We start from the raw sequence: 18044 nt of genomic DNA on the forward strand, positions 1-18044 counted from the left end.
TCGAGAGGAGTGGACTCCGCTCCTCATTCACGAGAAAGGCCCAGTAACCGGGATGCCCAGTCCCATGATCCAAAAAGATCAAAGCAAATCAAATTAATTAAACAAAACTCCCCTAGGGATGTTGTTAGTTGGAGGCACTCGTTGTTTCGAGCAAGCCATGGATTGATGCTTGTTGGTGGTGGGGGAGTATAAACTTTTACCATTCTGTTTGGGAACTACCTATAATGCATGTAGTATGGAAGATACAACCATCTCATAGTTGTTGCGTTGACAGTCAAAGTATGCCGCTCAAAATGTTATTCATCTCTATTTTAAAATCGAGCTCTGGCACCTCTACAAATCCCTGCTTCCCTCTACGAAGGGCCTATCTATTTACTTTTATGTTGAGTCATCACCTTCTTATTAAAAAGCACCCGTTGGAGAGCACACTGTCATTTGCATTCATTACTATTGGTTTATATTGGGTATGACTTGACTGGATCTCTTTTACCATGAATTACAATGTTTAGTCAGTCCTTGATATTTAAAGGTGCTCTGCATTTATGTTTTGCGGTCTCAGAAAGGGCTAGCGAGATACCATCTTGTTATATCATATTATGATTATTTTGAGAAAGTGTTGTCATCTGAGTTTTATTATTATGGCTTGCTAGCTGATTATGCCATTGATATGAGTAATTATGAGACCTAGGTGTTATTGAGAGTATGGTTAGTTCATAATATTTGCTGAAACCTAAATGTTGGCTTTGCATGTTTACAACAACAAGAGCAAACAGAGTTTGTAAATGTTTTTCTTTATCAATTTCAGTTTATCAACGGAATTGCTTGAGGACAAGCAAAGATTTAAGCTTGGGGGAGTTGATACGTCTCCAACGTATCTACTTTTCCAAACACTTTTGCCCTTGTTTTGGACTCTAACTTGCATGATTTGAATGAAACTAACCCAGGCTGACACTATTTTTCAGCAGAACTGCAATGATGTTGTTTTATGTGTAGAAAAAAGTTCTTGGAATGACCTGAAAATCCACGGAGACAAGTTTTGGAAAATATAAAAAATACTGGTGAAAGAATCAAGACTAGGGGGCCCACACCCTCTCCACGAGGGTGGGGGGCATGCCCCCTGTCTCGTGGGCCCCTGAGGCTCCACCGATCTCAACTCCAACTCCATATATTCCGTTTCGCTGAGAAAAAAATCAGAGAGAAAGTTTTAGCGCGTTTTACGATACGGAGCCGCCGCCAAGCCCTAATCTCTCTCGGGAGGGCTGGAGTCCGTTTGGGGCTCCGGAGAGGGGTGAGGGAGTCCTGGATTAGGGGGTGTCCGGATGGCCGGACTATGACCTTTGGCCAGACTCCTGGACTATGAAGATACAAGATTGAAGACCGTGTCCGGATGGGACTTTCCTTGGCGTGGAAGGCAAGCTTGGCGATACGATATGTAGATCTCCTCCCATTGTAACCGACTCTGTGTAACCCTAACCCTCTCCGGTGTCTATATAAACCGGAGGGTTTTAGTCCGTAGGACGAACAACAATCATACCATAGGCTAGCTTCTAGGGTTTAGCCTCTCTGATCTCGTGGTAGATCTACTCTTGTAGTACCCATATCATCAATATTAATCAAGAAGGAGTAGGGTTTTACCTCCATCGAGAGGGCCCGAACCTGGGTAAAAACATCGTGTCCCTTGTCTCCTGTTACCATCCGCCTAGACGCACAGTTTGGGACCCCCTACCCGAGATCCGCCGGTTTTGACACCGACATTGGTGCTTTCATTGAGAGTTATGTTGTGCCATCGCCATCAGGAAGAATGCCGCATCTCATCTTTAAAGACGGTGCTGCTTCTAAAGGAGCTTTGGCTATCGGCCAAACTCTCCAGCTAGGCAGTTTTCTTATGACCGCCTGTTCGACCACCGCGCCAACGATGACTTCTCGGGTCATCGAAAGTAATCTCCACGTCAACTCGGAACTCGCCGAGCAGTTAGATCCAATGGAGCTCTCTTCCTTAAATGAGCTCTTGGATCGCATCGCCGCCCTGGGAGTCCCTACAGACTACAATCAGATTGGGCTTAAACCCGATCCGAGAGAAATCGACTCTCCCCAGGTCACCCACCATGTCGCAGTGCTGGAGGAACAATGCGGCGAATCTATAACCATCTTAAGGACCAAATATGTCCGGATTCCCGTTCCCTCCAAGCCGGATACCCGCAGAGGGGAGGACGTCACTCAAGCCCTGAACCTAAAGTCAGGAAGCGGGCCAGATTCATTGGACAACATCCAAGAACCCAAGCTTCCGAATTCGGAAACTCCTTGGCCCCTGAGCCTCAGATCGGGCGAGGTTCCGGATTTAACTCCACCCGCCCACCCTAACATAAGGGATCTATCCCAAGTCCAGCAAGAGCCCACGGAAACAGTACATCATTACTGGGCCAGATTCCTCCTGGTTATGAACATGATAGAGGACTGCCGCGAGGAGGATGCAATCTCATCCTTCTACAATAATTGCACGGACATTGGAATCCTCAACGCCATAAGTCGCCGTGATATTACACGCTTCACTGACTTGGCATCCGTGGTACGAAAATACTGTGCGACGGAAAGTGTCCGGAAAACCGAAATAAAATTCTGGGACGATCCAACCCTGAATACAACCCCAGTCCGAAATAAAAGGGCGCATTATCGCCATGCACAGGGGTTAATCACCAAAAAACAAAAACCCTCTATAGGGTATGGAACCGTACTGGAGGGATGGCTCAATGGACCCTGTAAAATTCATAGTACAGAGGGCGTCACACCAAGTCATAGCCTTAGAGCATGTTGGATACTCCGGCAGGTGGCCAGAAGTGGCGAGGAGCTTCTAACTCCAGAATCCGTAGAACACCAGCCCAGGAATACCAATACGGTATCAACAGTCTTCGAGACTTTCGCATCAAACAATATGTGGAAACGAACACTCCGCAGCCTTACCGAAGTCTACCAGGTAGCAACAATAAACCCATGGAGTGACACGGCTATTACCTTTAATGCCAGCGACGAACCTAAATTCCGAACAGCCCGAGCACCAGCCGCATTGGTCCTCAGTCCGATAGTGGACGGCTTTCAACTTACCAAGGTACTCATGGACGGTGGCAGCGGATTGAACCTCATTTATGAGGAAACCCTTTGAAAAATGGAAATAGACTGGAGCCGCATTGAGCGAAGCAACACAACCTTTAGAGGAATAATCCCCAGTCGGGAAGCGTGCTGTACAGGAAAAATCACACTGGATGTGGTGTTCGGCACGCCGGATAATTACAGGTCCGAGGAGGTCACATTTCAAGTGGCCCCGTTCAGCAGCGGATACCACGCTCTGTTAGGGCGAGAGGCATTCACAATTTTTCAAGCTATACCCCATTACGGATACATGAAGCTCAAAATGCCCAGACCCAATGGAATCATCACTCTTGCTAGTGACCCGGACATAGCAGTCCGCGCCGAAAACAAGACAGCCGCACTGGCCCTTGAGGCATTATCCGAAGCCCTAGCAGCCTCGGAACTGACTACACTGCGCTCCATGGTGGACAGGTACGACGTGATACTCGACAAGAGATCCAAGTCCACCTCCTTTAAACCGGCAGACGAAATAGTCAAATTCCAAGTCCACCCAACGGACCCTACAAAAACGGCCTCCATCGAGGCACAATTAAACCCTGATGTAGACGCCGCACTACGAGAATTCCTACGTGAAAATTGGGACATTTTTTCCTGGCACCCTTCAGACATGCCAGGAATCCCACGCAGGCTGGCCGAGCACAGCCTAAACATCCTAAGAGGATTCAAGCCTGTTAAGCAGGCTCTTCGGCGTTTCTCTGAACCTAAGAGACAAGCCATGGGAGAGGAGCTAGCCAAACTACTGGAAGCCGGATTCATCAGAGATATAAAACATCCGGACTGGCTAGCAAACCTGGTGATGGTACCAAAGAAGGAAAAATCCTGGTGCCTATGCGTCGATTTCAAGGACCTTAACAAGGCTTGCCCAAAGGATCCCTTCCCCCTCCCCCGCATTGATCAAATCATCGACGCTACCGCAGGACACGATTCATTGTGTTTCCTCGATGCATACTCTGGCTACCATCAAATTAAGATGGCAGAGCCAGACCAAGCCGCAACGGCATTTATCACCCCATACGGCCCATTCTGCTTCAACACAATGCCCTTCGAGCTCAAAAATGCCGGCGCAACATATCAGCGCATGATTCAGACATGTCTGGCCAACCAGATCGGCAAAACAGTTGAAGCATACGTGGATGACGTGGTCGTCAAAAATAAGCATGTTGAAACTCTAGTAGACGACTTGAGGCTCACGTTCGATAACCTCCAAACATATGACATCAAGCTTAACACAGAAAAATGCGTTTTCGGCATACCAGCCGAAAAGCTCTTGGGCTTCATTGTATCCGGTAGAGGAATTGAAGCAAACCCAGCCAAGATCCGAGCTCTGTCACAATTGGATATTCCAAAGGACCTCAAACAAATACAAAAATTGACTGGATGCGTGGCGGCTCTAAGCCGCTTCATCTCCCGCTTGGGAGAAAAGGCATTACCCCTTTATCGCCTCCTCCGGCGCACCGAACACTTCGAGTGGACGGATGCGGCCACGGCCGGACTCGAAGAAATAAAAGCCATATTGGCAACAAACCCGGTCCTGGCCGCGCCTAACATCGGCGAACCAATGCTATTATACATTGCGGCAACTCATCAAGTTGTAAGCGCAGTGCTCGTCGTCGAACGAGAAACGGACGGACACAAATTCCCCCTTCAAAAACCAGTCTACTACGTGTCCACTGTCCTCACTCCATGCAAGTCACGGTACCCGCATTACCAAAAGATAGCGTACGCAGTGTTCATGGCGTCCCGGAAGCTACGACACTACTTTCAAGAGTGTTCAATAATAGTAGCCTCCGAAGTACCTCTTAATGATATTAAAAACAACCGCAACGCGACGGGCCAGATTGCCAAATGGGCCATTGAGCTCCTCCCGTTCGACATAACCTATAAGCCACGGCGAGCTATCAAGTCGCAAGTTTTGGCCGACTTTGTCGCTGAATGGACTGAAGCCGAACTCCCTAAAGAGTACGACACATATTCCAACTGGATCATGCACTTCGACGGCTCCAAAATGCTAGCGGGTCTAGGGGCTGGCGTCGTTCTGACGTCCCCAACAGGAAATACAGTTCAATATGTACTCTAGATAATGTATACGGACTCTAACAATGCAGCCGAATACGAGGCCCTTCTACATGGTCTCCGGATGGCAGTCTCCATGGGCATTCAACGCCTAGAGGTGCGTGGGGATCCGAACCTTGCGATATCCCAAATAAATGGAGATTTTGATGCCAAGGATCCGAAAATGCCAGCTTATCACAATGCCGTCCTAAAAATGTCAACTCGGTTCGAGGGGCTCGAATTTCACCATATAGCCCGGGAAAACAATCAGGCAGCAGACGTCTTGGCACGCATCGGTGCAAAGCGCGATGCAGTCCCCCCCAACATTTTCTTGGAGAGGCTATTCAAGCCATCCGTACAATGGGAAGGGGAGTCCGGAAATAACAACCCGGACTCAGCCGCACCACCTGACACCGAACATTCTGACACAACGGGAGGCTCTGCCAATGAAGTAACATCCTCAGCCCACGTAATAATGGCAGTCATTGCCCCGTGGACAGAACCATTCTTAGCCTACCTAACTAGGCAGGAACTGCCCGAGGACCAAAACGAGGCACGCTGCATAGTGCGGCGATCTAAAGCCTACAAAGTCCATGAAGGAGAGCTTTATAAGAAAAGCACCACCGGAGTCCTTCAAAGGTGTATCTCCGAAGAGGAAGGGCGGAACCTTCTGGCTGAAATTCATGCCGGACTCGGCGGGCACCACGCCGCAGCCCGGGCCCTTGTAAGCAAGGCCTTCCGTACTGGATTTTATTGGCCGACGGCCCGGGCAGATGCTCATGACTTAGTCCAACGATGCGTCGGTTGCCAATTATTTGCTAACCAAAGCCATATGCCACCCACCGCCCTCCAAACTATACCCATCACCTGGCCCTTCGCGGTCTGGGGGCTTGACATGGTCGGACCCCTTAAAGGGCGAACCCACAAGCAAAAATACTTATTGGTCATGGTTGACAAATTCACCAAATAGATAGAGGCCAAGCCTGTCAAGATGGCCGAATCTGGACCAGTGATAGACTTCATATCAGGGGTCGTACACCGTTACGGCGTCCCCCACAGCATCATCACTGATAGCGGCACGAACTTTACGGCCGACGAGGTAAAACTCTGGTGCAAAAACATGGGCATCAAGCTCGACTACGCTTCAGTCTATCACCCACAAACTAACGGTCAAGTCGAATGGGCAAATGGTCTAATCATGAGCGGCATCAAACCCAGGCTAGTGCGGTCCCTCGAGGAATCTAACACCCACTGGGTAGAGGAGCTCGACTCCGTACTCTGGGGGCTGCGGACCACGCTGAATTGCACTATCGGATTCACACCATTTTTATGGTATACAACGCAGAGGCAGTCCTGCCCTGCGACATAATTCATGACTCACCTCGCGTGTGCATGTATGAAGAAAGAGAAGCCGAAGTCGATCGGCAGGACAGCTTGGACGCATTGGAGGAGGAGCGCGACGTGGCGAAAGACCGTTCCGCATTCTATCAACAGCAGGCTCGAAGATACCAAAGCAGAGAAGTACGGGCCAAAACTTACAATGTTGGCGAATTAGTTCTACTCCTGCCGGACAAGAAAAAGGACAAACTCAAGCCCAAATGGGAAGGTCCCTTCATAATCGACCAAGTCCTGACTAGTGGAGCGTACCATCTGTGAAATTCATCGGATAACCGACTCGAGCCAAACCCATGGAATGCAGCATGCCTACGAAGATTCTACGCCTAGCGCCAGACTCCGTGTTCGTCTCCTAACTCTGTCTATTTTTTACACATTAGCTGTCTATATTTCTCTCCCTCTCCCTCTTGTTCTATTACAGCCTTCTAAGGGCTCGTTTGTGCCTCGCTCGCACACAATTGACGCGCTATCAGCGCTCACTATACCTGGGGGCTTCTTTAACAGAAGCTTGTTTATATGGGCCTCGCGCCCAACACATGCGTCACACTTCCGCATGTCCCTTTTATTCACCATTATATGCATCGATATGACTTAAGTTTTGGTCAAGCTGGGTTGCCTGGCTCCTGTGCTTACCCCTACGTTCCCGATTGTTCGGCTAGGTGGTAAAGGGAGCACCTCTGCGATTGATACTGTCGGGTCAGCCGGATGTGTACCTCAGACTGGGTGAAGCCGAAAGCTAGCGTTCTTAAGGGAATATTCGGTCGGTGAACTAAAAGATGATTTTTACCTTGTTTATTTATCCGCCCCCAGATGCTTTTCTGCTTTCTTCGCAGTTCAGACATGCACTTTAGGGCATGCCTCCTAGGGAAAGGAACCCCTAACGGAACTATTCTCCCTGGAAGATGTTTCTTACTAACCATGTAATATAACATAACTAGTTGGGCACTTGTCTGATAAAGCACTAATGACCCCTACGCCTGGTCTCCACGCATGCCCCGGTTCTTACATAACCGAGAGGGTATTCGGACACACTCCGGACTATCGGGTCCCGAGGTTGAAGCGAAAAGGTCCGCTATGACAAACGATCTACAATCCGGCTAGAAGGCATTTTACATGTCATTTTAAATTACATAGTCAATTTGACTGGGTATATTCCTCTTCAATACCATCCAACAGGCTGTCTAGTTTACAGTCCTGTTGGGAATATTTTGCGGCCAACTCTACCTGGCCGTACACTAAACTGAGAGGGATCTCCTTCCCATCGGGCCCCATAGGTCCGACCTTGGCCATGTGGTTTGGGTCAGCCTTCGTGTACCGCGTCTTCACCATGGCCCAGTCTTCCCTGGCACCTTGACGCCAGGCCGATATCTTCCATAATTGAAAGCACCGCCGCGCTCCCTTCAGCTTCTCTACAAGCTCTCCAAGGCCTTCGGGCACGGAGACGGATGGCCACAAGGCCTGGGCAATGCCTTGCATCACCTGCCGAACTCGTTCGAGCAGTTGTGAGAGCTCGGGAATAAGGTCACCCGTAGAACCGGGCATTTCCTCCGCAGGTCGACCTGTCAACATACCTACAGACACATGCTGTCCATTCGACTTCCTCGTCGAACTCTTCTTTTCAAAGTTCGTTCAAGCACTTACTAAAAATGCCGCGTCAAAGCCGCCGATTCTCCTTCACGGAGTCCGACAGCTGAGCACGAACATCCTTTAGTTCCTCGCCTAGCTGGGTGTTGGCATCTTGAAGCTTGTTCTTCTCTTGCCTCACCCTTGTAAGCACGCCCTTGCCGGCCTTTAACTGGCGCAAGAGTTGCTGCTTGTTCGGATCCACTCTGGCACCATCTGCACTGTTATTGTCAGAATTACACACATGCCGCACTTCACAACATACTTATCTTTCGAAGCGTATATTACCAGAGGAGGTCTTTGTGGCCTTCCCTGTTGCGGCTAGTGCGGCCTCAAGTTGGGCTTTGCACTCTTCCAGCTCCTGGGACAGTCGGGTATTCTTTTCTGTAAGATCATGCATAACAAATGATCCTTAAATCAGTCATTCTAACTGTTTCAAGTCTCGGGGGCTACTAACATATATAACCATCAAATTTTCTCACCCGTATGTCTTTTACATACTGCTTTGTGGCTCTGGCTAGACCATTTTGAGTGGCAGGGAGGTACGCGTCTCCCGTATTAAAAGCTCCAATGCCCCCTTGAAAAAACAAGCGTCACGAAGAACAGTCCGGCGACGCCTGTGGTTCATGGCACTCTCCACCTCGGAATTGGTGGCAGACAGCCCGTCCGCATCCTCTGTCGGAGGAGCGTCCGGTGCGCGCCCCGTGTTCGCCTCCGCTTCCGGACCCGGCCTTGAAGCCCGGCCGGTGGACATAGTCCGGCGGGCGATCTTCTTCCTGAAGAGAGCATGAGCGTTAGTATGCCTTGAGGGCATAAACCCTGGGCATTAAAATTGCATGCCGTACCATTGCACCGGCATCTCGATCCAGTCCGCACTTCTTTTTAGCCCGCTGGGCCTCGATGGCCCTTGTTGGCTAGCCGCCGCGGGCTCGGCCCTCCGCCTCAAGGACTTCCCCTGCAAAAAACGCCGTTGGTATACGAAAATAAGCACGGATGGATCCTCTTGAAAATACTGGGACTTCGGTCTCAGTTACCTTTGAGGCTGGAAGTAGTCTGGGATAATCGGCCGTAATGGCCACTAAGGTGTTGTCCTTACTCAATTGATGAAACACCCCATCAATCAGCTCCACACATAAGTCCGGGTCCTCTTGGGAGTCCGGGTCGAGGGACCGTTCCGGGTCCTCGGGTTGTGGAGGAGGGCTGTTTATCTCCTTTACAGTCTGGCGTAGCTCCTGCGTTGAAATTGCTAGACTAAGTACTTAACTATGGGAATATGAAAACGGATGGGCAAGTGAAAGTGTTCGCTTACCCATCTTGGAGGATTGTACATAGAAAATCCGCCCCGTGGGTTGACGCGGAGGAATTCCTCCTCTTCTCCCTTGTACAAAGCAGACAAGATCTTCATTAGAGTGGCAGCCGAATCTGGCCCCTTACGGACGCACCGGGTGGCGTCGTCCTCCTTGTTGAAATCCCACGTGGGGTGGACTCTGTACTGAAGCGGCTTCACCCCCCGCGTAATGCATGTGGCCATGACCTCGGTCATGGTCAATCCGGAATGAGCTAACAACCTTATCTGGCTCACCAGGTAAAGGACGTCCCTGTCATTTTCCTTTTGAGGGCTCCATGGGCGCCATCTCAGGCGCTTCTTCAAGGGAGCATTATCGAACTCAGGGAGGCCGATCCGTACAGGGTCCGGCAGAGGGACGTCTTCTATATAAAACCATTCTAAAGGCTAGTCTTCGGACGTCTTCTTTGGGGTTCCGGATAGATATCCGGTCCCGGCGATGCACCATAGTTTGGCTCTACACACTTGATATATCAACCCCTCCTGAGAACGGGGCACGAGGCATAACAACTTCTTCCACAACGCGAAATGGGCCTCGATGCCCAAAAACAGCTCACAAAGGGCTACAAAGCCCGCAATATGCAATATGGAGGCAGGCGTAAGGTTGTGTAACTGGAGGCCATAGAACTCCAGGAGCCCCCGGAGAAACGGATGAATTGGGAATCCTAGCCCTCTTACTAAATAAGGGACAAGGCATACCCGCTCTCCTTTGGAGGGATTGGGGACGCATTTCGCTTTCTCTCCGCCATTATAGGTGGCAATTCCGGCTCGAACTGGGACCATGTAAGCTGGGGGGAGAAGCCCCTTGGCTTGGAGCGCTACTAGCTCGCTGTGCGGGACGGAACACCTCTCCCAATCCCCAGGCTGAGGGCTGGGGGGGCGAGAGGAGGAGCTGCGTCGACCGGCCATGATGGAATGGATCTCTGTCGAATGCGCTCCGATGAATGCTCGTGGAGGGAAGATGGTGTGATTCGGATCTAAATCCCCGCCTCTTTTATAGGCGGCCCATTTTCGCAGCTAGGGGGGTAAATGAAAAAACACCCTGTCTTTTCGCATTCTTTTGACACATGGAAGATGGCCATTATTGGGCGCAGAAGCCAAGGAGCGCAACATTCATCAGAAGCCGGACACTATTCGACAGGTATATGGGATTTGGAGAAGATCCCGCTTTGCAATGCTGAAGACAAATCTGCGCGCCAGACTCATCGTCATTGAAGCCTGGTTCGGGGGCTACTGAGGGAGTCCTGGATTAGGGGGTGTCCGGATGGCTGGACTATGACCTTTGGCCGGACTCCCGGACTACGAAGATACAAGATTGAAGACTTCATCCCGTGTCCGGATGGGACTTTCCTTGGCGTGGAAGGCGAGCTTGGCGATACGATATGTAGATCTCCTCCCATTTTAACCGACTCTATGTAACCCTAACCTTCTCCGGTGTCTATATAAACCAGAGGGTTTTAGTCCGTAGGACGAACGACAATCATACCATAGGCTAGCTTCTAGGGTTTAGCCTCTCTAATCTCGTGGTAGATCTACTCTTGTACTACCCATATCATCAATATTAATCAAGCAGGAGTAGGGTTTTACCTCCATTGAGAGGGCCCGAACCTGGGTAAAAACATCGTGTCCCTTGTCTCCTGTTACCATCCGCCTAGACGCACAGTTCGGGACCCCCTACCCGAGATCCGCTGGTTTTGACACCGACAAGGGGGATTCATCGCCGTCATCATCATCAACCATCCTCCATCACCAATTTCATGATGCTCACTGCCGTGCATGAGTAATTCCATCATAGGCTTGCTGGACGGTGATGGGTTGGATGAGATTTACCATGTAATCAAGTTAGTTTTGTTAGGGTTTGATCCTTAGTATCTACTATGTTCTCAGATTGATGTTGCTATGACTTTGCTATGCTTAATGCTTGTCACTAGGGCCCAAGTGCCATGATTTCAGATCTGAACCTATTATGTTTTCCTGAATATATGTGTGTTCTTGATCCTATCTTGCAAGTCTATAGTCACCTATTATGTGTTATGATCCGACAACCCCGAAGTGACAATAATCGGGATACTTCTCGGTGATGACCATAGTTTGAGGAGTTCATGTATTCACTATGTGCTAATGCTTTGTTCCGGTTCTCTATTAAAAGGAGGCCTTAATATCCCTTAGTTTCCACTGGGACCCCGCCGCCACGGGAGTGTAGGACAAAAGATGTCATGCAAGTTCTTTTCCATAAGCACGTATGACTATATTTGGAATACATGCCTACATTACATTGATGAATTGGAGCTAGTTCTGTGTCACCCTATGTTATAGCTATTACATGAGGAATCACATCCGACATAATTATCCATCACTGATCCAATGCCTACGAGCTTTTCACATCTTGTGTTTCGCTTATTTACTTTTCCGTTGCTACTGTTACAGTTACTACAAAACTATTATCTTTACTTTTGCCACTGTTACCTTTACTATCATACTACTTTGCTGCAGATACCAAGTTATCCAGGTGTGGTTGAACTGACAACTCAACTGCTAATGCTTAAGAATATTCTTTGGCTCCCCTTGTGTCGAATCAATAAATTTGGGTTGAATACTTTACCCTCGAAAGCTGTTGCGATCCCCTACACTTGTGGGTTATCAACGGGCCACTAGTATTTCGCAAAAAAAACCTTTCCTCCTGACTACTGGGACCCACCGGACGGGCCACCGTATTTCTCAAAAAAAACATTTCCCCCCGGCAGCTGGGACCCACCGGACGGACCACCGTATTTCGTGAAAAAAATGTTCCCCCCGCTGTCAGCTCAGACCCACCGGAAGTGCCTCCTTATTACGCACAAAAAAATGAATACTCCCCCTGCTAGCTGGGACCCACCATGGTGGTAGGCTGACTTGTGGGTCTATTAAGTTGACGTGGACGTAGGGCTTTGTGAACTTAGTCAATATGAACGATTCTAGCTCCAGTGACCGTATGATGTCCATCCAACGGCCGTCGTGCTTCTTCAATCTCTGCTCTTCCTGCCGCAGCCGCTCAAACAAGCGCCGGCGGGACTGCCTGCTCCCTCCTCCCTGCGGCTGGCTGTGCTGCCGTGCAGGCCTCACTGTCCCACCATACTCCCATCACTGGCCTAGCCATCCCTCTACTCACCCACACCTGCTTTTATTCTCCGGCGACGGTAAACGAACCAGTAAACCCTCGTACAGTCGTACTCCCCTCCGCGTGGGAACCAACTGCTGAGTCTTCCCTGCCTCTGTGTCGTTCCCTTCCTAGGCCTCGTCGTCGTCCACCGCCCTGGTGCTCTCGGCGCGGCCTGGTCAACGTGGTCAATGACAGACATGTATCTGAAGTGGATTGTACGTGGAGAGGCCGACAACTGGGTCCATGGCCGCACGCAAGGAAATGCCTCCTTACTACGTGCGAAATAATGATTCCTCCACCTGACATTAGGGACCCACCGAAAGGGCCTTTGTATTTTGCGGAAAAAACGTTACCGCCGCTGACAGCTCGGACGCACCAGCTATATCTTCGTACACAAGGAAGTGCCTCCTTATTACGCACAAAAAATGAATACTCGCCCTGTTAGCTGGGACCCAGTATAGTGGCAGGCTGACTTGTGGGCCTACTAAGTTGACGGGGATGGAGGGCTTTGTCAACTTAGTCAATATGCACGATTCTAGCTCCAGTGACCGTACAATGTCCATCCAACGGCCATAGTGCTTCTTCAACCTCTGGTCATCTTGCTCCAGCCGCCCAAACCAGCACCGGTCGTGCCTCGTGCTCCTGCCTCCCGTGGCCGCCTGCGATGCGGTGGAGGCCTCACCGCCCCCTACTACTCCCACCGCTGGCCAGGCCATCCCTCTACTCACCCACACCCCCTTGTTATTCTGTGGTGACGGCAGCCTCACACCGCAGTGAACCAGTGAACCCTCGTACTCCTCTACGTGTGGGCATCCACTGCCGCGTCTTCCCTGGCTCCGCGTCATCCCCTTCCTAGGCCTCGCCATCGTCCACCGCCCTGGTGCTCTCGGTGCGGCGTGGTCAACATGGTCAAGGAACAGCTTCCATCGGGCGTGGACTGTACGTGGAGAGGCTGACAGCTGGGTCCACGGCCACAGCAAGGAAGTGCCTCCTTATTACGTGCAAAATAATTATTCCTCCACCTGATAGCGGGGACCCACCGGAGGGCCACTGTATTTCGCAAAAAAAATGTTTCCCCTGACTGCTGGGACCCACCAGCTACATCTTCGCACACAAGGAAGTGCGTCCGAGCAAAAAAAAACGATTCGCCCCCCTGACTGCTAGGACCCACCAGCTACATCTTCGCAGGCAAGGAAGTGCCTAACAGTCGGGACCCACCTGGTCGAAGCGTGCGTAGCATTGTCATTCTGGTCGCGAACATGTACGTACATACTGGTGGATGTAGAGGCGCGCACGTGTCGTAGTAGAGGCGCGTACGTGTCGTAGTAGAGGCGCGCACGTAGCATGTACACGTACATACAACGGCCAGTGTGCAAGAAAGAAAATACGGCAACGTATGTGTACATACGGGCGAGGTCTCAAATGCCTACTCGCGCAGACGTACGGCCAGGGCTCGTGTACATGGCTGGGTCGGAACGGAGAAATAGCGTCGTCGTCGTGTTCATGGGGAGCCAACCGGCTGGGTCGGAACAGAATGCGTCGTCATGTTCATCGAGAGGGCTTGGACGGAACAGGCGATGGAAACGAGGCCTGGCGTACCGCGGAACGGAGGAAACGTCCTTGTGTTCGACCGGCCATGTTTGAAACGGGGGTCCTGTTGATCGGGAGGGGTGTGGCATACCGTGAAACGAACGAAACAGACTTGTGTTGGAGCGCTACGGTCGAAACGGGGGTCCTCTTCATCGGGAGGGGTGTGGCGTACCGCAAAACGGGACTCCACGGGATACTGTTCATCTCCACCGTCGACCTCCTCCAGCCTCCACGGGCTCCTGTTCATCCAGCCTCCACCGCGCGCTACTCCACCGGCTACTGTTCAACCACCCCTCCATGGGCACCCCTCCACCGTATAATGTTCATTCCGCCCTCCACGGGGTCGTCCTATTCATCCAGCCCTCCACGGGGTCCTGTTCATCCAGCCCCAACCGACTCGATCGATTGGGGTCCTATTCATCCAGAGGCAATGCCACTGCTCACTGTTCATCCACCCCCCTCCCCCCCGCAATGCTCACTGTTCATCCCAGAGGCAGCATCGATCGACTTCAGTTAGCAGCAGTAGCGAAGGAATCGCTCGGTCGGGTTCAGTTAACAGCCATCGATCGATTGCTCGGGTTCAGTAACGCCTAGCCTGCAATGCTATCGCTCGGGTTTGGTTAGAGCCCAACGCCCCGCTCGGGTTCATTTAGAGTCAACGCCTCGCACACACGCACGTACGTGTATGAGAGAAACGCGCATCGCTCGGCCCCCGACCACACACCGTAATCGAGAACTCCCCGAAATTTTCCTCGCCCTCGCTTCTACCACGGTTTTTTCCATCATGGACGGCCCAAAGAATGTCATGCCGCTACGTCTTCGGCCCGCCCAAGACGAAAAGCCCATTTTCTGTCATGATTTTTTGTCATAGAACTAGGAGCCCACCACATCTACGATGATACCGGGTTTTGTCACAATTATCGTCATAGAAGTGTCATAAGTATGACAGAATTTTTTTTTCGTTCGGCCCAAAATGTCACGGATGTGTCTTTTTTTGTAGTGCAAGGAAGGAACCTTGACCTTATTGAATTTCTTTGTTGGTGGTTCAGACCAGGCAAGGTCTTCCTTGAGACCCATTTGCTTCAGATCTTCTTCACCATATAGATGTGACAAAATAGCCCAGGTGCGACCGAAGACTTCATGGAGGTAGTAATGGTTTTTCTTCACTGCATTGTGTGTAGCAGTCATGTTGTGAAGAATAGAACCAAACAGACGCTTAACCCACTTGTGGTTTCGATCCACCTTCTAGTGAAGACTAAGAAGTAGCTCACAGTCAATCATCACTCTGGGAGCTGTGGCTTGAGGATTTGGCTTTGATGCTTGAGCTGCAGAATCATGAGTAGCAGAATCATCATTGGTGGAGTGAGATGCAACTTTGCAAAACTGACCATCCAATGGACGACTGCCTTCATCAATAACAGCAGCGGCCTTGCCCTTTTCATTAGCTGAGGAAAATGTCTGCTTGAGGACTTCAATTGGGGGCAAGTAGCTGAGGTGATTCTGAAAATCAGCTTTGTAGTTGAGTGAAGACCTTATTCTGAGGAATCTCATAATCCAAGGTGCATAAGGCTTCAAATCAAACTGAGAGAGTGCAACATTTGCCAGAGTCCTCATGATGAAATCATGATAGTTCACAGGAATGCCATGCATGATATTGAACAGCAGATTCTTCATGATGCCAACGACTACTTCATCAGTCAAGTCGTGGCATTTGATAGGACTCAAAGTCTTCGTCAGAATGCGATAAACTATTCTTGGCACATATAGCAATTCCTTCACACGAGGAATTGGTCCTTGGGGCTTGACCGGGCTTCAGAGACTTCATTAGCACTTGCATGTAATAGGCAGTGAGTTCAGGCTCATGGTATAGGCAACGAGCTCCTTCAAGGGGAGGACTGATTGGCAGGGTGTGAAGTAATTTAGAGGCCAGTGCTTTGTAATGAGTATTTTCTGTCATCCAGTCCAATATCCAAGAGTTGATATCATCAGCATCTCCTGTAACGTGCGGAGTTGCATAGAATTGAAGAATGAGCTCTTCATTCCAATCGCAAATATTCGTGCAAAAGTTGAGTAGTCCTGCATCATGAAGCACACTGAGGACTGGGGTAAAGCAAGGCAGTGATTCCATGTCCACGTGAGGAATATGCTCATGGTCGAAGACTTCGTCCTTGTTGAAGAGCAGAGAAGAATAAAAATTTGCTTGGCTGGCAGTCCAGAAGCGCTTCCTTCTAAGACGAGCAGTCATAGAGATTATAGTCTGTGAAGAACACGTGCTCACCGAAGAAGTCATCGGCCTTGAATTTCTGCTTCTTTGAGAAAGGATCCTTTGGCTTGGGTTGAGGAGTATCAGTCAATTGCATCACCACCTAAGGAATCACAATCTCAGGTTCCATAGGCTGAGGAATTTCAGCTTCTGCGTCAGTGGCAGCCTGGGTGTTCAATTCTTCATTAATAATTTCTTCAGCACTAGTGGTTGGAATCTCTTCATGGACAGACGGTGTGGCATGAGGTTCTTCGGATCCCATTTGTACTTCATTATTCATAGGGGACTGAGGAATTTGTTGTAGGGGTGTGAACAGAGGAGAATTGGGGTGCTGACTTTCCCAAAAGTCATCGTTCAACACTGGAGTTGTGCATCCAATGTCCACATCTTCTTCTTCACTCTTTTCTTCAATGTTGGCCTCTTCAGCAGTGAACTGAGGCATGGGCGATGAGACTATTAGGGTTGAAGGGATTGCATCCGCTTCAATTTCTTCATCCAACTGCTCTGACGATGCAGCAGAAGGAATCTCTTCATCTGATCCACTTGGAATCACATATTCTTCATCAAAAGGAACAAGGTCCTTTGATGGCATGGGTGAGACCAGAATAGCATCAATTGGATTTTCAAAAAAGCTGGTCAATGGCTTCATCTTCTTCAGAGCTGAAGAATCTGATGAAGTTGATGCTTTCCTTTTCTTCACAGTTGCACGCTCAGCAGCCTTGGTCTTCTTCACATCTGATGCAGATGGAAGAATCAGAGTTTGGGTAGGTGCAGGAGGAGCAGAGGAATTTCGTTCATTTACTTCAGGCTCAGCGGCAGAAGCTTCAGCTGGCCTGACAGTTTCTTCAGGTGCAACACTAGTGGTTGCCCTGGCAATTTCTTCAGCGGCTAAAATGCAGTCATCAGCCCTGACACTAGCAGTTTCTTCAGCAGCCTAATTGTCATCAGCGCTGCTGGCATGTTCTTCAGTCGGCTGAGTAGATGCCTCAGCCTGAGGAATTTGTTGTTGCGATGGAGCTGCAACATTTGTAGTGAACATCTCAGTTAAATTCACAAACCTGACTTTGGCTCCAAGCCAGTCAGTGTGGTATACGTCAAATTCATCACTGAGTTTCTTAATCTCAGATTGAATAGTGATAAGTTCTTCAGTTGTCATAGAGACAATGTTTTTATTCAGGAAACGCTCCTTCCTGTACTATGCTTTCTTCAACTGCCTGGCCTTGTCAAATTTCTATTTTCTTCCTGAATAAAGGTAGTCAGCATATGACTTTGGCCAGGAGTCAACTTGAAGTCAGGCATAGGAGTGTTGGGGTCCTTGTGTCAGAGATCAATGTAATCAAGGATCAATTTTGGATCCAAAAGTAGAGGCACATTTGTGCGTTTGGCTCTAGCGGCCTTGAGCTGCCTATCTGATGATTTCAGCAAGTTCTTCATCATCAGCTTCGTCTTCATCAGACGACACTTGAAAGGCGACCTGCTTCTTGTGAGGACTT

This window comes from Triticum aestivum, chromosome 6B (assembly GCF_018294505.1).
Source record: "Triticum aestivum cultivar Chinese Spring chromosome 6B, IWGSC CS RefSeq v2.1, whole genome shotgun sequence".
Classification (NCBI taxonomy): domain Eukaryota; kingdom Viridiplantae; phylum Streptophyta; class Magnoliopsida; order Poales; family Poaceae; genus Triticum; species Triticum aestivum.